Genomic DNA, 20,777 nt, shown 5'->3' on the forward strand with positions numbered 1-20,777 from the left:
AGAAGGAGCCTTACCCTCCTCCCATGTGATGTTTCTATGACCACGGAATTCAGCTTCTTATTAAATACCTTTGATGGTGGGGAAGTTAGTCCTGACAAAGGACAGGCCTGGCTTCACCTCTGGAAACCTTTCTGATAAACTCATTCAGGTGTCAAGGTAGCAAAAGAGATCATTTTGGAAAGAAACTGTTCCTGGCCAGCTCCCTCTCTGTGGTAGACTGATTGTAATAATGGTCCCCATTTTCTAGCCCTCCCTGCTTCCACCCACTGTGCAATACGACTTCGCAGCGCCTCTTGTTGAGAGGTGGGGTCCCCACCCCTTGAGTCTGGGTCAACCTTGTGACTTGGTTTGGCCAACAGAATGAGGCGGAAGTGACACTGTGCACCGGTTTTCCAGGCCTAGGCCTCGACAACTGTGTGCTTCTGCTCTTCCTTCTCTCCCTCTGCCACAAGAACATGCCCCAGCGAGCCTGCTGGATGGATATGCAGCAAGCTGAGTCAGCTTAGTTGTCACACGTGATGTTTCAGATACATGAGAGGGCCCAAATAGGATCAGCAAATCCTTGTAGTCAACCAGCAACTGGCGAGCCCGAATCACCAGAATCAACCAGCCAATCGACAGACTTGTGAACAAAAATACATGTCCTTTTGTATACTGCTAGGATTTTATGTTTGTTTCTAACCTAGCATTTTAATGGCATGAAATAACTGATATATCCCCCTCCTTCTACAAACACTTATTAGACACCTTATAGCATACCATTTCTCTCAACTGGGTGCTGAGGACACAGAGATGAATCAGAAAGAGTTCTTGTCTTCAAGAAGCTCCTCATCTCAGGGTAGTTAGATAAGTAAATAGACAAATAGAAAACAGTTTGGTCCATGGGATGGTAAAGACAAAACATAGAATACTGTGGAGGGGCACAGCGGGTGAGGAATGAAATGGTCCAGAGATGGCTTCTTAGAGAATGGGACATAAGCTTAGACTAGTAAGATTTAGCCAGATGAATTAGAACAGGCATTCCATGTCAAGGGAATAGCTTGAACAAAGACATGCAGGTGAGAGAGATGCTCTCATTATTCAAGATACGGCAACATCTTTTTTTGGTAGCAGACCATGGAAGCCCATTAGGTGTTAGGAAAGGACATCAAGAGATGAACCAGGACAGGCAGGGATGGACCACGTGTTCACTCATCTGGAATGGCATGAGCTTCTCATCCACCAAGCAGGGATGAATGCTGAACTGATATTATGGTTGTGGAAGGGTGTATTAAAAGGTAGGGAGGAAAAAGGGGGTAGGCACACTGGGTCTACTCCTGCGTGTCTTGAGGCTGGGCAGAGAATCTGTTCATTCATTTATTCTACAAATATTTATTCAGCCCTTACTATGCCAGGCCCTGGGGATATAGAAGTGAACGGAATATAACCATAATTTCTGCCCTCATAAAGTTTATAGTACAGCACTTCAGCATATGGATAAACCTTCCTTAAATGTCTGAGCTCTAACTATTCTGGTTCTCTTTTCACTAAATGAGTGAGTCTTCAAATCAGCAAGAATTCCACCCTCCAAAGAGGAAGGGGGTGAGGGAAGGCAGGATACTATACAATATTAGCAACTTTAAACTTTGTCAAATAAAGGTAATTTATAAAAGGGTAAATTTAACACCTAAAGGAAAAAGAATAATCTCAGGGGGAAAAAAAGGTTTTTTGTTTTCTTTTTTTTTTTTCCTGCAAGAAAAGACAGTTTAGCTTTCATTGACATATTCACCCATTCCTTTATGGGTTCAACAGATGTTTCCTGAGCTCCTACTGTGATCCAGGCACTGAAAGTAAATGTAAACAAAAGAGTATAGTCTCCACCTTCACGGAGCTGCTCTCTTCAGAGGGTGGCAGACTAGGGTGACCAATGATTCAGGTTTGGCCAGGATTCTCCCAGTTTTAGCACTAAAAGTCCTATGTCCTGGAAAGCTCTCAGCACTAGGCAAAAGGGACAACTGGTCACCCTAAGATGGACATCACACAAATGTATAAATACAAACTGTGATAAATAAATGAAAGAATATCAAAAGGTATTATAAGAGCTCATAAGTGAGGGATCTAATATATTCTAGGGGTCAGGTAAGGCTTTTCTGAAGAAGTGATATTTGAATTAAGATGAAAACATACATAGAAATTATTCAGGTGTGAGTATATGTATATCTGTCTGTATTTGTATATGTGTGTGTGTGTTTGTGTTGGTATATGATACAGAGAGTGTTCTAGACAGAAGAAGCACACACTAAATGGTCTTTGTTTTTGTCACTCTGTCTTTGCCAGTGGAAATTTTATCACATGCCAACTCTAGAAACTACTGCCCTACACTGCATGCCCCAGCTGCTTTGGGGTGAATAAGACAGCCCATGCCAAGCACTTGGGATCCAGGGTTTGGACAGGTGGATGGATACCCACCAAAGTCAAGCCATCTCTTTTCATGCCCTGCACCCCTTCCCTTCCAGAACTCTTCCAGCACCATTAGACAGATTAGTTTCAGAGAGGTTGCATGTTGTCCACAGTCACACAGGTAGTAAATGGCCGAGGTGGGACTTGAACTCAGGTAGATACTGGCCTCAAACCCCAGGATATGCTTTTTAAAAAACAATCAAACAAAACTTGTATACATAAATTGCTTAGGAGAGTTTTGCATCACCTCCCCCTACCCAAACCCCAAACCCCACGATTTAAAGATGTTCCTGCATCAGCTTTTGCAGAACTCCATTGGCAGACTGGGGCTCTGCTGCTCAGAAATGGCAGGTGAAGGCTCTGCCTGGCTCTGTCCAGAAATTTCTGAGTTGGCTCCTGCTTGTGCTCACTCATTTGGAATGGCACACGCTTCTCATCAGACGTCATGACTAAAGCAAGGAAACAAGGACACAGAAATATGTTCCCCAGAGCACCTCCAATCACTCCCAAACTCTGGGAGAAAACAAGTAATAGTTTGTTTTGACAGAGAGAGAGTGAGCACATTCATGTATTTACGTGTGCTTTAATCCTTTGCAATAAACCTAAATACTTAAAAATATTTTTGTGAAAGCTCTTTCCATGCTGATGGCTATCTTGGCCTGAAGGCTGCTCTGTGATCCAAAAGGAAGGAGCACATTTTACTCCACTAATGACAGGCGTCCGTACAGGACACTGACTTTCCAGCAATAATGTGCTGTTGGCAACAACAACAGCTACGATTGACTGGGTACTTACTAAAGGCCATATCCTAAGCACATTGCAGGAATTAAATCACTTAATCTTCACAACGACCCTAAAGGGAAGAGTCTGTCATTATTCCTATTGTACAGATGTGTAAACTGAGGCAGAGACTTAAATAGCATGCCCTAGGTTATAAAAATACAAAGCAGCCAGGCTCTATAGGTTCTGTATTTGTCTCTGCCAAAGTATGCCCTTGATTTTAGGCTACCATTGATTCTTTGAGTCCTTCATTTACTTTTCAAGGGCAGAAAGCAAGGGTCATTAGAGCCAACACAGACTCACTCAGATTGAACCAACCTCTTAGCCTTGATGACCAGTAGGTTAGGGAATCTTCATGAGCAAAAGGCTTTTGATAGTTTTCCCCCATACACTTGTAAAGAGCAGAGGAGAAAACAAGGGTTGAGTCAAAGATCTATTCGATTCTATCCTGACTACCATGTTCCAGCCAGATGACCTTATAAAAGGTAATCTTTCTGAGCCTCAGTTTCCTCGGTTCCAAAATGGGAAGAATGATATAAATGTGGGAGGACTTTTGTGAAAATGAAATAAGCTGTCACATATAAACAGCTTATTATATGTTAAATACCAAGTAAACATTAGTTCTCCTTGAAATGAGGCTTGCATGATGGGGTAGTCAGGTGACTGGGATGAATGGTCACAGCCAAAAGTAACTGCAACCATTAAGGAGGTCTCTAGATTCATTCTTCATTTTATTTAGTCAATGGTCTTAATAATGAAGTAGAAGATGACAATACAGAAGCAAAGTTTGTATTTTCAGATGGTATAAACTTGGAAGGACTACTTATTGTGAGCCATGTCCAAATCAAGATTCAAACTTACATTAAGAACTAGAACATTAAGCAAAATACAGCAAGAAAGTAGTTAACGTTTATTTGATCATACAGTTAAAATTCTGCACTTAAAAGGTACCGGTAATATTCTCTTCCATAATATTCTTTTTCATGGGTGGTGGTACATGAGTATTCAATTTAGTATTGTTTAAAGTGTATGTAGACCTTTGATACATTCTTTAATTATGTGTGATGTGAATAAAGTTATAAAAACCTGCAATAAAACAAAACATTTGGGACTTCCCTGGTGGTCCAGTGGTAAAGAATCTGCCTTCCAATGCAGGGGATGCAGGCTCGATCCCTGGTTGGGGAACTAAGATCCCACATGCTGCAGGGCAACTAAGCCTGTGTGCCACAACTACTGAGCTTGCACGCCTCAACTAGAGAGCCCACGCACCCTGGAGCCCGCGCACCACAACTAGAGAAGAGAAAACCCACATGCCACAACTAGAGAGAAGTCCACAGGCTGCAAGGAAGAGCCCACATGTCACAATGAAAGATCCCGCATGCCACAATGAAAGATCCTGCATGCCGCAAGGAAGATCCTGCGTGCCGCAACTAAGACACGATGCAGCCAAAAATAAATAAATAAATAAAATATTAAAAAAACAAAACAAAACCAAAACATTTGGTTGCATACTATATGCTAGGCACTGAGATCAGCAACAAGGTTATAAAAATAATAAGGCAAAATAACAACAACAACAACAATAATAATAATAGAAGAAGAAGAGAGACGAGGAAGGAGGGAGAAGGAGGGAGGGGGAAGAGGGAGGAGGAGCTGGAGGAGAAGAATTAACAATAAGGCATGGCCCTTTTCCTCAAGGAGCTCCTAGTCAGACTGGGCAGACAGAAGTGGAAATAAAAAAATTACAACGAAACATGCCAAGTGCTACAGTGAGGTGGGTGACAAGTGTGGTAGAAGCCCAGACTGCCTGGGAGAAGAGTGAGCACTTCACAGAGGTGGCCACATGGGAGCCAGGCCCTGAAGGACGAATAAGTGTTTCTTTAGGTAGAGAGGGAGGGCATCCCAGGCAGCAACGCTCAGAGTCATGAAGCTGTGCAAGCATCTTGATTCTCATGAGGGCTTTAAGTTCCACATTTTACTTTATATAAAAGTTCACATGGTTTGAAGAATGGGTATATTTTTGCATCAACATATCCTACTGCTTGTCAAAGATTCAATTTTTAAAATACGGTGGCTGAAAAAAAGTCTCAGTGAAACCACCCTCAAAGTCAGGCAGTAAGAAGAAGAAATTATAATATAGAAATAGGAAGAAGAAGAAGAAATAGAAATCAAATAGTAATTGCTAACAGTTATTGTGGGCTTATTATGTGCCAGACTCTTCTAGGCTCTTTATAGACATTATCACATTTAATACTCATGACAACCCAATGAGACCCAGTGAGGACCCAATGAGGTCCTATTATTATACATGCTCCACAAATGAGGACATCTAAGCTGAAGGAGGTCAAATAGCTAGTAAATACGAGACGAGTAATTACAAGATACAAGCAGGATCCAAGCTATGATCTACCAACTTATTTTTCTCTCTAGATCTGACTCTCCTTATCTATAAAATAAACAGATTGGACTAGAGATGTTTAAGATCTCTCTTGTCTTTGAGATGAAGATTCCAGGAAGTTGAGTCATTCTCCCCTAGCTGGCCAATCAGAACTCTCCAGCAAGCTATTTCAACACAGACTGTGCCCTCACATGCCCTGGGGCTCATGGGGTTGCATGGGGTTACCTCTTGGGGCTTCTGTAAGTATCCACTTTGTTCTACTACTTCTCTGACCTGTGGCCAAGATTACTGGGGGCTTTTCTTGAGTGCCAACTTCATGGGTTATATTCAATGGCTACTATCTATAACATCTTACATTAGCTGAGTAAATATTCAGCACATACTTACTGGATACAGACTGAGTTCAAACTACTATTTTAAATATAAAAAGACAGAAAGATGGGTGTCGAGAGCCATGTAAATGACATAATCCCTGTACTCTCGAAGTTTACAATCTAGTAGGTATGGGAGGGCAGGATGGGCTGGGTAGTAACTCAGGTACCAAGGGACTTCTGAGCGTACATTTGCATTCAGACTTAGAATAACCCTACTAGTACATGGGGTCAAGCACGCACAGCCCGTTTTACAGGTGAAGGACCCAGGGACAGGGGCAGTAAGCAAACTACCCAGGATCGCAAGGATCAGAAATGGTGGGGTTGGGATTCGAAGTCTCTCTCTATGTGCTCCTGCCTCTTTTCAAGTCTGTGCCCAAGCTGGATCCATGAGTGGATGCCATTGGCTGACTTTGATCTAAGGCTATGCTACTGTCAGCTGAGTTTCCCTGCGGTGACAAAACCCAGGCGCCTGCTCACACCTCTTTCTGGGAGTGACGACTGGGCTCAGGGCAGGGAGCCGCTCCAGAGACGTCCGCTCTGCCTTCCCCCACCCCATCATCCCGAGCTTGGCCTAAGCCTCTGGCAAGGGCAGGAGGCAGGCTCCAGGCGCCAGTGGTCCTGGGAGGGAACAGGAGGTTTTGTTTTGAGTGTCTCCAGCCAGGTTGGGAATGTTCGAGGGTAGCCGCAGGCATGTGTGGGGCTGGGTACTTCCGTGGTGGCTCATCTCTCCCTCCAAATGGACTGTGCTATCGTCTTACTAGAAAAAAACCATTTATACACATTCCAGCCAACTCCCAGCTCACTACACAGTACAAAAAAGAGCACAGAGAATTCTGTTTATGAATGGGGGCTCTTAGCATTCACCTCTATTTTTGTACTTCTCAGATTGAACTGAAGTGAGCTGTTTGCCTCTCCTACGAAATGGTGAGGAACCACATCTTATCTTAAAGGCAGTAAATAAACACGGTTTAGTACAATAATATAGAGCATAGACCTTGGAGTCAGGAAAACCTGGTTTTCCATTCTGGTTTGGTTGCATCCTAGCCATGAACCTTTGAATCTCTTTGAGTCTCAGCTTCCTTATCTATAAATGGAGATAATCTCACCTACTAGAGTTTTGTGCCAGTCTTAAATGGTATAAAGTATATAATGATCCTAGGACATAACATGCTCTCAATAAACGTGAAACACAGGTGGTTTCATTCTATTCCTTTTTGGGATAGTGGAAAGATGTGAGTCCAAAGACCCAGGGTCAGGTCCAGACCCTACCCCATATCAGCTCTGTCTCTCTGGTGGGCTCTTCTTTCTCTTCCCTCCTGGATTTTAATTACTTACCACAACTCTTGGGGTCAGCTCACACACCCCCATGTGTATTATGATAATTTTTATGCTGTTGAGTTTCAAATTTTTATCCCAAACTCCGAACTTGCTCCTGAGTTCCATACAAGACATTTGACCTGAACGTCTAATTGACATGTCCAAAATAGACCTTGTCATCCTTCCTCCTGGGGCTCCTCTTGTTCGGGGGGTCCCTGTCTCAGTGAATGGTACCCTATTTACCCATCCAGCAGGATATCATTCTTCACTTCTTGATCTCACTCATCTGCTCTACTGTAGGTCGCATGGACTATCAACTCTATTTTTCAAACACAAGCCTTTGCACTTCTCCCCACTGTCATTACATTAGTCAGTCCCATACCTTTTCTTGCTTGGGTTATTGCAACAGCAGTTAAACTGGTTTCCCTGCCCCAAATATTGTCCTTCTCCCTGCTCCTCCACAAGCCCCACTCAGAGACTCTAACTTCCATACCTGCACCCCAATGATCCTTCTAATACACAAACCTAATTATATCACTTCCCTTACTTACATCCTTTAGATGCTCCCCATGGCATATGAGACCTTTCTGACCTGGCTTTGATCTGTTTGGCCTAATCATACATGTGACCATTTCCCCCGCCCTTTGCCCCATCATTTTTTACTGCAGCAAGCCCATCAAGGCCCAGAAATTCCCCAAGAGAGAAATTGCCCCAGAAATTCCCCCAATTCCCCTTTTCTTTCTCATCTCTGAGTCTTCATCAATTCTCCTCTCTCTGACTGAAAGGCAGCCCCTTTCACTTTCCCCTGACTAACTCTTACACGTCCTTTTATAAGACTCCGCTCCATATGACCTGCCCTGGGAAGCCTTCTCTAAACTCTGACTTCTCCGTCATTGCCAGGTTGAGTGTGCCTCCCTGCATCTTCCCTTAGCTTCCATATTGCAGGCTGTCCTAAAACATGTTACATGTGTGAACATATATACCTAGACCTATAAATACGTACATAATAGGTACTTGATAATGCAATATGTACATAGTATGCTCTGTAAATGAAATCATCACACAAATGTAGAGCATGGCTAAAATTATTATTAACATAACAATCTCACTGGCATTAAGAGCAACAATAGAATATAACATATGTCCAATCACCTGTAAGTGACCCATGGTTAATAAAGCTCAGGCCTGCCAAATTTTCCTCTCCTCTATTTGGAAGTTTTGGAAAGGTTCAGAGTCCTCCAGTAAAGAGTTTGCCTTTCCTAGAAACCCAATTCCTTTATTTCAGTTTGAGCAAAACAAGAACACATGAAACCTGTTCACAGATGTCCCCTGGGGCTTAGCAGCCTAAGCGGGCAGGGAGGGCACTGAGCAGGTGTATCACCCAACCAAATGGTTCCCAAATCTGGGATGGAGGGAGGCTGCCAGATACTGCCTGCAATGTCCTGAATTATTTGCAAAGGATTTTGGACTCCTTAAGCCTCGTTCTTCATCATGCTGAAAGCCACATGTGATCACAACAGAAATGTCTTTCATATGTTTCTCATCCACTTAACGCAACTGAAGTTGATTGCAAGAGAGACTAAATAGCCAAGGAAACTTTGGGGTCTTCCTAAAGTTCCCCCCAGTTTCCTTTCTCCTGCAGACCAGAAGCCACACTTGGCCCTCCCTGTACAAATGCCTGACTGGCTCCAAGGAGCTTGGACTGCCTTCAGCTTTGGAAGCTCTGAGAGCTGTATGACCCCAAAGATGTAAATTCATATCTTGCATCTTTTTCACAGCCCAAACAATCTGTGGTGGGTAAACAATGACTGGTTTCTTCTGTAACGGGGGAGGGGGTGGTGGGGTGTAGGGGAGAGAGCTAAAGAGGAGGAGGGGTGCTCTGCACAGTATTTATTCATCAGACGGATTCTTAGCTCTTGTTGCTCTGATGGCACATAGCAAATTGGACCCTCAGAATCAGAACCATATTTTCTATTTCTGTCACACCCTCCACGAGTGAGCACAGTACTATTAAGCGTTTCTCAAACACGGCTCAACCAAGGCTCTTTTGATTCTAAATGAGCTGTTAGGAAAAGCAGCTCCCTCTTACAGAATTTAGGGTTCCTTTAAAAAGATGCCTGGGAGTCGTTTCTCAGCCGAGGCTGATCAGCAGGTACAGAGGAGGATGACACAGCCTTTTCCCTTGTAACAGGCCCTTGGCACCTATGACACAGCGCTTCTGTCAGACATGCTCTGATTTTAACTGCTAAGTTGTGGCCACTTCTCTCCCAGCCCTGCTCCTGATCAGTTTCTGCATTTCCCTTATTAAGACTGTTTGCTTTAATACTCGTGTCTGGCCTCAGATATCATCTCATAAATCTGACCAGGGACTCTGATTTTCTGGTTTAACTCTCAACGTTCTGTCTTAACTTGCCGTGTCACCTTGGCCCTTGGGGTGTTCATCTGAAAAATGGGGCACATAGGACCTCTTTTTACAGATTTGTAAAGATTAAATGTGCCACAGTCTATTATAGGCATTGGTGCAGTGCCTGGTACATTCAGTGACCCAGGGAAATGAAGCCCGTATTAATATCATCACCTCCACACTGGCCAAAGTGTACTTCTTATTTATGGATTGGCATACATGTGGGTGTTTAATTTTAAAAAGTACGATCTGACACCCTCTTGACTAGAATTCTAAAGTAGGGTACAGAGGTTGTACTGGCTCTAGAGAAGAGAGAGCAAGATAAGAATCAAACTATCACTCAGATGGGTTCAGTTCTATTGGCAGGATCTATCACTGGGATTAAATACAAGTGAGGCTTTATCCTGTTAACAGCATACTATATAAAGGCAAAGAGAGCCTTGGCTGATTTATACTGGGGCCTCTTTTGATAAAAGACTTCCTGTGCACATGCATCAGTCGTTGCCTTTTGGAAGTGCTCCCTAAAGACCCCACTCCTGCTAATTAGGGAATGCTCAGGGGAATTTGGGCCAAGTCCATACAAGTCTAGACCTGAAGAATCCTTTTTTTTTTTTTATTAATTAATTTATTTGGTTGCACTGGGTCTTAGTTGCGGCAGGTGGGCTCCTTAGCTGTGGCATGTGAACTCTTAGTTGCAGCATGCACATGGGATCTAGTTCCCCGACCAGGGATCGAACCCTGGCCCCCTGCGTTGGGAGTGTGGGGTCTTAACCACCATGCCACCAGGGAAGTCCCTAGGCCTGAAGAATCCTTATCTGCAGAACTCTCTCTCCATTTTTGGCCTCACAGAAGATGAGAAGGCCAGTCCGGCTGGGCGAAGAGAACTAAAAACTATCCATAGTTACATGGATAGCTCCCTCAATGAATGACTGCAAAAGTATTATAAACTGAGAAGTGTTTATGCAATACATAGGGTAAAGGGGTTTACCCCTTACATTTTCTCTGTAACAAAGGAGACTAATGAGAACATTAAAATACAGTGATGGTTGGATGGAGAAGGCCAGGAGAAGGGAGATAGGCAGAGAAGTTGTGAAACCCAACCTTCTCTGGCTACCTACTGTGTTACCAGGGACAGCACACAGGTGGCACATGCAACAGCATGTCAACGGCAGATAAGTGATCATGGCCCTCCGTCCTGCCATTTCTGGATGAGGCATCCAGGGTGCTGGAGAGCCACTGCCATCAAGTCAAATGAAGTGACATGCCCTGAAGCCTTTCTGTCATTCCATGGGGGGCACTTTCACATACATTCCCCCATCCAAGATGCTGGGCAAGCCTGTGCCACACTTGATTTTGATGAGAAAGGGAGCTGAACTTCCGAGATATTAACTCAAGTTCCCAAACTTCCAAACAAGGCAGAATCAGGATTTAAACTCAAATCAGACCAAAGAGTCTGTATCTTTTCTGAGACACTTTTTATTTTTTTTTAGAGAAAAAAGGTTGTAAAAAGGAGAGGTAAGGACACAGCAGGCAGAGAGCAGCACCCTCTTCCCTGTTTGGTCTGGAGCCAGCCCAGCTCCTCCTGGACCTCAGATGGAATATGTCCCTTGCAAATTCAACAGACATGATGGGATTTTCCTATACTGTGGGGGAGGAAAAGAGAGAGAGAGAACTCACACATTCCAGGGTATCTTTTCATACTCTCCTTATTCAATAGCAGTTCTTTAGGAATGTTAAGGGAGACTCATGTTTAAAAAAAAAAACAAAAAACCAGAAACTACTTAAAAATTGTTTTTCTATTTAAATGAGTTCTTATAAAAGAGAAATGGCTTGTACCACAGAGGCAAGGGGACTAAAGAAGAAAGGATGCTCGGAGGGGAAGTTGATTGAGAGGGTATGCCCTGTGCCTGTACTCTTATAAAAGACCGGGCTAATACAGGCGATATGTAAACACTGCAGAACAATCAGAAACAAATGAAATGGGGGCTTCAGAGTAACAGTGTTCAGCTGTGGGCAATGGCCAGGAGGCAGCTTTTGTTATGAATAGATCCTCTGCATGTAAGGCAGGCCTGATTTTAACCCCTGGCTAGGCTATAGGCTATTTAGTGTATGAGAACGGACCAGGGCCCATCTGGATTACCTTAGAAAAAAGAATGCGGGTGGAGGTGGGGTTAGAAAAGGGAAAAAAGCAGCTATCTGTAAAATATAAAATATATGACCTGATGTAGGACAGGGTTACGGTTCTGGGAGAGTGGTTTAAATAGAATTTCTGTGTTATTAATCAGTCATGTATTTGGCTTACAACATAACAAATGACAATTACAATGGTTTTTATTCTTTTTTAAAGGCATTGCAAATAAACAAGGGGGAAAGAGGGAGGGAAGGCCAGCTAACACTTGCCAAGCTGCCACTATGTGCTGATGGTTTCATACATATTCTCAGGTATAGTCTTCATGAGAACGCTGCCATTTCCTTTGGTTTACAGATGAAGAAACCATGGCTCACAAAAATTCAAAGCCCTTGTTCACGGTCACATGGGTGCCAAGTGGTAGAATGGAGATTTGATCCGGGCCTGTCTGACTCCAAAAGCTCTTCCTACTATAGCTAGCTGCTTCTTGGATGTTTGGGAACCAGAAAAGTCAGGTGAATGTAAGGGGGTTGGTGGAACCAGCCCTTCTCCTTCCCAGTTTTAGTTTGGGCTGTGGGTTGACAGAAAGGGACCCGTGGTGCCTGCAAGGGTAAGGGCACTGCCTAAGGGTACCCTTAATGAGCAAACCAAGCCTGGTTTCTGGAGCTCAGTATGCTTCCCTAGGGTCCTGCCTTTCTCCCTCTCTCCACTCATCATGCAGCAATCAGACACAAGATTAAATGAAACTGGCCACCAGGGCCAGCCTGGCTTCCAGAATGTGTGAATTCTGGCAGAACACTCTGTGTGTTGATACCCTCTGTGTGTGGTGTGGGCTTATGTGTCATTGGCCTAGCAATCTGAGAATCTGGCTCTCGCCTGAGGGACAGATGTCAGGGTTAGGAGTAAGAGCTATTTTTCCACTTCACTGGCCTGCTCTTGGAGGGTGGTGACTGAGCACTCAGCCGTGGTAGGGGGAAATACTCCTCCACCCTCTATACCTGCCCCTGGGGGATACACAGAGGGGAGTGCTGGTTACTGAGGCCTGGGGGCCGGTGAGACTGCGTCCTGGAAGCTGAATAGTGCCACGAAGAAGAGGCACTTCGGTTCAGCCAGGTTGGGAATCACAGCCCATGCAGCAAGTTATGAGAGCCTGACAAATCCTGGTTTCTTCCATGTCAGTGACAGACAAGAGTATTCACTTTCCAGAAGGTCTGGGAAGATCAGAGGCAACAGAGAGAAATCCCTGACATACTGCCTGCACACAGTAAATAATCAACAAGTGATAGCTGATTATTTAACTTTCTGAACCAGGAAATGTTAAGCCAGGCAATGTTTAATCTACTTTTTTCTGAGTGAAGAGTGCAGACCAGCCTGGTTAATCCTGCTCATGTGCAAATAACAGAGGTGCCGGCAGAGGATGTGGATGGCTGGAGATTCGGTAGGTTTTAGGTGGAAGAAATCTGTGTCTCATTTTTTATGTCAGACCTAGAGGATGGCTTGGATCTCAAGTTGTGTCTCTAATGGGTTGATGGTAAAAAACACATCTAATGTTTACACTTGAAGCATTTCTGTTAATTGAGGCTCTGCACTCATCTGTGAAGAGTTTCCACAGCTGCCTTCTAGGGCTGTGGGGCTATTAGCTGTGACCATGCATGCAAAGCACTTGGTGTGGTTTCTGACACCGAGCAGGTCCCTAAGACAGGCGAAGAGAGGAGGGCCCAGGAAACATCTGGGGCCTGTGGAGAATCAAGACTCTCTAGAGCAGAGACACTTCACACACTTCTTTGGCAAACATTTAATTGAACACCTACTATGTGTCAAGCCCTGGAGAAACAAAGATGAAAAAGATACTGTCCTTGTCCTAGTTTTCAGTGTCATCATGATGTCTGACTGCTAATCTCAAAATGGCAAGAGACTCCGATAAGCACTTCAATAAAGATATAAGTTCTTAGCACAACAATGGCTTGAAGAAGGTGTTATGATTTGGCTGGAATGTAGAATATACAGTAAATCACACAAATGTTGAATTGGCACATACTGTGAGCAAAAGCCTGGGTTACTGGCTTTATCTGCACTATCTCATGTCATAATTATTACAGGCCTGTAAGATAGGTGTCTATATCCCCATTTTACAGATGTGAGAACTGAGGCTCAGAGGGGTTATATAACTTGCCCAAGGTCAGGCAGCCATGGTGCAGGACATGCAAATATTTAATGTCAGACCTATGAGTGGAGGGCAGGCAGAGGTCAGACGATGAAAATCCTTTCACGACATGCTAAAGAGTAGGGATTTTTTTTTTTTTCTTGAAGGCAATGGGAGAAATAATCCCAATTTATGTTTTGGTTGCTTTGTAGCTAGAAGTCCACAAACCCACTGCTGCCCCCTCTCAAGCACACATATTCTGGATTACCAGAGGCCGAAATTGCACAGTGGTTCATTTTGGTTTGTTTTGATTCACAACTGAATGCATAGTGAATGATAATTATCTGTTATGTTGCCCAAAAGTTCCTGCGGTCACAGGCTACGTAAGTGTTCCACACACTGGGAAGCTGGGCCTTCCCTGGCCCTCTGGAGCCTCCAAGCTCTGGATCAGCCTCCTGGTGTGTAAGCATGTGTGGTTTCTTCTACTTTGCTAAGTCAACAGTTCTAGGCAGGGGAAAAGAGGCTTTGCCTCTAATACATTTCTCCAGAAAGCCCTTCACTGCCTCACCTCATTTAATCCATCTACTCTTACCCAAATTGTGCTCTCTACCACCTTCTGCCACTCCATGCTTTGAATGTTTCAAACTTGCTACTTTGACCTTGGACTTTTAAACCACCTGACCAGCACTGGCAGAAAAGCCGATACATAAATGTGAGCCTTGGACATCTCAAAGGGGCAGGGGAAATTGTCAGCCACTTCAGACCCGCTTCTGCCTTGATTCAGGTAACATCTCACCCAAGACCTTCATCTCCATCTCTCACTCATAACAAGCCTGGTCTCAAGGGCCTGGCCTTTGAATTTAGTCTTCTATATCCTGACTCCTCTTGACAACTTTGGCTTAGATGCCCTCCCCCAGCTCTCCTTGCTCTGAAAGCGCTTCTTCCCTTAGTGGCAGTGAAGAACAGATACTATGAGAGCCTCAAAACTAGGCGAGGAGGCTGCACAGGCCACGCCAGACCTTTCTACAGAAGTTCTTGGTGCAGTTCAACACCACCACCTGGGCATTATGGAATGGTGGGCTTTTTGGATCCTCAAGACTGGGAGAGCCTTCAAGAACACCTTCAAGATACCAAAAAAAGGTGAGCGTTCAACACCACCACATCTTCAATGCTTGTCCCACTTCAGACCTGAATCCTAAGTGAGCGACTGCTTCATTCAAAATTCACTGAAAGCCAGCTTTGTGTCAGGGGCTATACCAGTCATTAGTGATACAGAAATGAACAGGCCACAATACCTGACCTTGAGGAATTCACAGCCACTGAGCAAGGACGACATACACCCAACTAACAACAAACAAACCACACAACAAGCACTGTGATAGAGATATGTACCATGGGGGCACGCAGAAACCCACCTAATGTAGTCTGAAAGCTTCCAGGAAGAGATGACGCCTAAACTAAAATTTAAAGGCTAAGTGGGAGTTAGCCAGGAGGAGTGAAAAAAAGGGCATTTCAGGGAGAAGGAGAGGAAGCAGAGAGTGTAGTACAGCAGGGCTGGAGGAGAGAGAAGGGGAAGGAGAAGAGTGCAACATGGGGTTAGAGAGGTCAACATGGACTACGCCATACACAGGGTCATCAAACTTGCTAAGAACTTAAGAGTACTGACTGCAGGGGGGATGGGAAGGGGAAGAATAGTATGATTCAAGCTGGTAGGGGAGATGGTGGCCAAGACCTTTGTCCTCTCTGGGACTCCACTTTGTCACCTATAAATGAGAGAACGCAATTAGATGATCTTTAAAGTTCCCTCTGGGTCTCTTAACTGTTCTCTGAATGGATGATCACAGTTCTAGATATATTTTTCATGATGTTATAGAGTTGGTAGCTAAGCATTATCAACGGGTACCTGAAAGATCTTTTAAGCTCTGAGAAGGGAGAAAGAACACAGAATTTGGCTCCCAGTGACTTGAGTTCAGGGCCAGGTGTGCTACTGACTGACTCTGTGGCTGGGTAAATCACTTATACCCTCTTTCATCTGTAACAGGTATAACAAAGCTTTTTAGGGTCACTATAAGGAATAAAGATCACCAGTATTTCAAAATACTTGGCACATAGCAGTTACTCAAGAAATGCCCACCGACTATTAATGGGACTGGGCAGACTGTAGCTCAGTATATTCTTTCAGCTTTCACCGCTTCTTACATGCTAGACCTTGAGTATCAGAGATGAATGCGCCACTGTCCCAGCCCTTGGGAGCTCAAGGTCTAGTGGCAGAGACACCCATTTGCTACATTTTTATAAAATAAAATGAGTGCAACAACATAACATATGAATAAAGTGCTACAGTAACACAAAGGAACTTGTGATGACTTTTGCCTGGAATCATGGGAGGAGGCTCAGTTATTACAGATGAGGTGCTGTTTAAGCTGGTGACCGATAGTTTATAAACAAGCTGTTTAATCTACTGTTAAATGCATCTCACTCCATAGAAGTTGTGAGAGAATTTATCTCCAGGTCCAATTTTGTCCATTATAGTGGTTCTCAACTAGGGATTCTGATGAAATTCCTCCTCATGCAAATGGTCTCAGGGAACAAAAATAGGGAGGAAGTAAAAAAAAAAAGTGAGAAAAAGCATAAGCTCATCTGTAAAATTTTAACTTCTCCAAGTTTCATCATGAAATATTACCATCTTCTTGGTCAAAACCTTAATGGGATCTTACGAGGGAGGCACAGAGCTAAAATGACTGACCAGCCTCATATCCCAAACCATTTCAGGGAAGATAGAAAATGATTTCACGTGCTCAACAACCCAATGTCATTTCCCCCATGTATAAATTAATTTATGTTAAAATTACTCAATGAATTAAAATTATTTAAAAAGTTAATAAAAACTAAAGTTTCTAAATTTCCATTTATGTAGGGTATTGTAAATATAAACAAATTGTACACTTGAAAAAAAATTAGATGACCAGTTTACCAAAGTCGTTATTGAGAGACACCATTTTGCTTTATAATATTAATGGTTGGGGGCATTTCAACTGTTCCATAGGCCAAGTGAGAGAAGGATTCCTTACGTAGCATGGTCGCAGGGAAGGCCAGTCAATGGAAGAGATGGGCTATCTCCTTGACCAGTAAATGAAAGAAGCTTGAAGAAAATGACCTACATATATGTGCTTGGGACTTTATGATGAAGAAGAGAAGAGGAAAAATAAGGGGGAGAAGGAGGAGGAGGAGAAAGAGAGGAGAAAGGAAAATGCTGAGGGATTAGAAAGTCTAGATTTAGGATTTATCCTGTTGTATGGAGTTCAAAGACAGCTACTCTGCAATTCTAGAACATGAGAAGGACCTGCGGTTGCCGAGTGAGTCATCTCTGAAACCTAAACATCAAGAAAGAACATGAGCCTGAAGCAGGACGATCTAGTGGTGAAGATTAAAGTGAAACATAACTGAGAGCTTAGAGTTCTGCGGAGAGCGATAACATCTGACTAGGACAGAGGCACAGAGGAGGTGGTATGCAAATGGGGTCTCAAAGGATGCACAGGATTTTAGCAGGCTCATTGGGGTGGGGGTGTAAAAAAGGAAGGGAAAGAGAAGCTTTCTTGCCTGAAGAAATAGCATACGGAAAGGCCAAAGCAAGTCAGGAAGCATTCCTTGATTCAAGAAGTATTTGTAAGTGGCTACCATATTCAAGGCACTGTTCAAGGGTCTAGGGATATAGCTGGGAAAAAAAACAAAGCCCTGCCTTCATGGAATTTATATGGTGTGGTGGAAAGTGGGGTGATAAAAATACAGGAAAATTCAAATATATAATCTGTCATCTGTGATAAGGCTTTTTAGAAAAATAAAGCAGGAAAGAGAGGTTAAGTAGTGTCATGAGGGCAAGTGTTGTTATTTTAATACAGGGTGATCTGGGTGGACCTTAACGATGAGGTTACATTAAACTGAGACTGCCAGGGAATGAGGGAAGGAAGCATGGAGTTAGGAGTGATACAGGCAGAGAGGTAAGAGCAAGTGCAAAGGCCCTGTGGCAGGGGTGTGCTTGCCATCTTACATGAAAAACAAAGAATCAGTGCAGCTGGAGTGGTGTGAACAAAGAGAAAAGTGATAGATGAGGGCAGAAAAGTAAAGACAGCAGATAAATGGGGATACAGGAGTCCGACACGGGGTTGAGAGAGGTTTTTTTCCTCCCTCTCTCCAGTTCTTTAGAAGGAAGCTATTACAGCATGTTGTCGTCTTACATGATTAAGTAGAAAAAGATTTGTCAATGTAGGAGAGAGAGGGAAGAACGGCCAGAGCCTGGAGTATGTCCTAGTTTATGGAAGGGCCCGCATAGTTACGGCGTACAGGAGGAAAACTGCTTTGTTCACTTCTCTACTCCCTGTAAAATTTGTTCTGTGAACTCTTCTTCCTAGTTCTGGAATGAAATTTCAGGCAGAGCCATACTATTCCTACACCCTGAAATAATAAAAAGTCCTCGGTCCACCTTCAACATTAAATGTGAACACTCCATTTTATCAATAATGTTTAAAACTCCCATCCCACCTAATTGAAAATGTCTCTCTCCTTTGGCTACAACTGACTTCGAAGCATACCTGGGGGCAGGGGGGTGTGGGGCTCGGGTTGCTCCTATCTTTCCTCCTCCACCCGCCCCTCTGCTGGCCAGCTGCCTGCTGCTCAGTCTGCTCCACACGGGGCAGGTGCCTCGGGGAGGTCTTGACTGACAGGGTCGTGATCTGGCTCCGACACGTCCTCAGGGTGGGGTGCAGGTCCAAAATGAACTCTCTCATGATGCGGTTCTGGTGATTCACTACAACCAGCCCACTGGGGACTCCCCATAACCCCACAGTAGTATGCCTGGGGTGTGCTTTCTCTCCCTCTCTCTATCCCTCTCCATCTCTCCATTGCTCTGCTCATGACTCCCTTTCATTCCTGGACCTCAGGGGTAAACCCAACTGCTCCTCACTCATTCCTTTGGGACGGGGTCCCATTTAAGACATACCCAGCTGGATCCCTTGTGCTGGACCCACACACACCTTTGCCTTGTCTTCAGTGGACATACAGCCCGTTCCCAGAGCAGCCCTCACTTTTTGACTTAGTATCTCAGATACAACAGTCAACCTTGGCTTCTTTCCTCGGACTTCTACTTCTGTTTTATATCCTCAGGGTGGCTTTTAACACTAGTTTTACAGTCTTTTAGGAAGCTCTACGTAGGTGGTCTGGTCTCTAGGGCCTCTTCCAAAAGCACGAGGAAAGGAAGACCCCCATTATAAGATCTCGTTACAGGTAGCTGGAGCGGAGAGTGTACGTGGGAGAGGAGGTGGACAGAGCTAGCTAGGGCTCCATAAATTAACTGTTACTTTCTGGAGTCATCAAAGGCTTTTTGAACAGAGACCCAAGTCAGGAAAAAGTCATCAGTTTCTGGACACTAGACATTCTAATACTGGCTGTTACTTTAACTTATTAAACGAAATCCCCTTTAAAATGAGAAGTATATATATGATTAGAACCACCATAAAGTATTCAAAACTACTAAGATATTCTTACCTAACTGCCAGTTTTATGACAACCAACTTCCCTCAGTTATTCACCAATAAACCTTTATATAACCTTACTAGGGCATTCAAATCTTTTTGGATGGAAGCCTGCCACCCTACCAACCACTTTCCAATTTCATACTGGAATTCTGAACCCTCTGCTAACACACTAAGACAATTCTTCGTGAGTACTTTTGAATTAATTCAGAACAATCACTTTCAATATTTCATGGCAACATACACAAATTGAAAGACACTGGCATGAGATGAATGGCCAACTTTAAGGAGAAAATGAAATAAGCAATTATTCCACTAAAGAGAGTATTTTATGTTTGTCCTGATTAAATCATCTTTTACCACCTGGCTCCAGTTCAAATAAAGGTGAATCATTAGGAGCAAAGTCTAATAGCCAGCAACGGAATGTTCTGTGACTGAATCATTCATTTCTTCCTCCCCACGTCAAATGCCCAGCTGACTGTGCCACGTGCTGAGAGCACGTAGGACGGCAGCACCACTGACTCTGTTCACAGCGTGTGGGGGGCTGTAGAGAGCAGCGAGGTTTTTGGCTCCCCTTAAAAAAACAATTTCTAACTTTAACTCATTCATTCAACAAATACTTATTAAGTATCTTCCATTCATTCATTCATTAAGTACTGAATGCCTAACTCAGTCCCAGGCACTAGGACAGACACAGAGGATACAATGGAGAGTCAACAGTCCCTGCCTTTGTGAAGTTCATAGTGATGCTGTTCCCTGGCCCTGGAACGGAACTGTCAAATAAAATCAACTTTAGTGGTTATTCAAACACGGGTTACTGATCATCTGTCCTGAATGCTATGGAAGATCATTTTCTCAATTTCACAAAAGGAATATCTATATCTATAATTATTGATATATCTATATATCTCAAAAATCTCCAGCAAATATCATATTCACTAGAGAAATTTCAGACACAGCCCCTCTAATATCAGGAACAAGATGAGATGGCTTTTTAATCATTATAACTGTTCAATATAATACTGAAGGTCCTGACAAACACAATTATACAAAAATTGACAACAACAACAAAAGGTATAAAGAAGGGAAGAGAGAGAAGAAATTTTGCAGGGGATAATGATCTCACAGATGAAGCTCATACTGTCCCTTCTGCTTGGACCTCTTTCTTTTCTAACCAAAATATGACACTTCTAACATCACTGCTTTACAGAAGCCTTCCTTGACTATCCAAACCACAAAAGATCACCTGGCTCTATAGTCTAAAAT

General features: G+C 43.6%; 1 protein-coding gene across 8 annotated transcripts in view; it reads right to left on the reverse strand.

The window, feature by feature from the left end:
* Positions 1–20,777, reverse strand: part of FGGY (FGGY carbohydrate kinase domain containing) — a 412,972-nt gene that overhangs the window by 138,424 nt on the left and 253,771 nt on the right. The gene's annotated exons all lie outside the window — the stretch shown is intronic.

This window comes from Eubalaena glacialis, chromosome 3 (genome assembly GCF_028564815.1).
Source record: "Eubalaena glacialis isolate mEubGla1 chromosome 3, mEubGla1.1.hap2.+ XY, whole genome shotgun sequence".
NCBI classification, from domain to species: Eukaryota; Metazoa; Chordata; class Mammalia; order Artiodactyla; family Balaenidae; genus Eubalaena; species Eubalaena glacialis.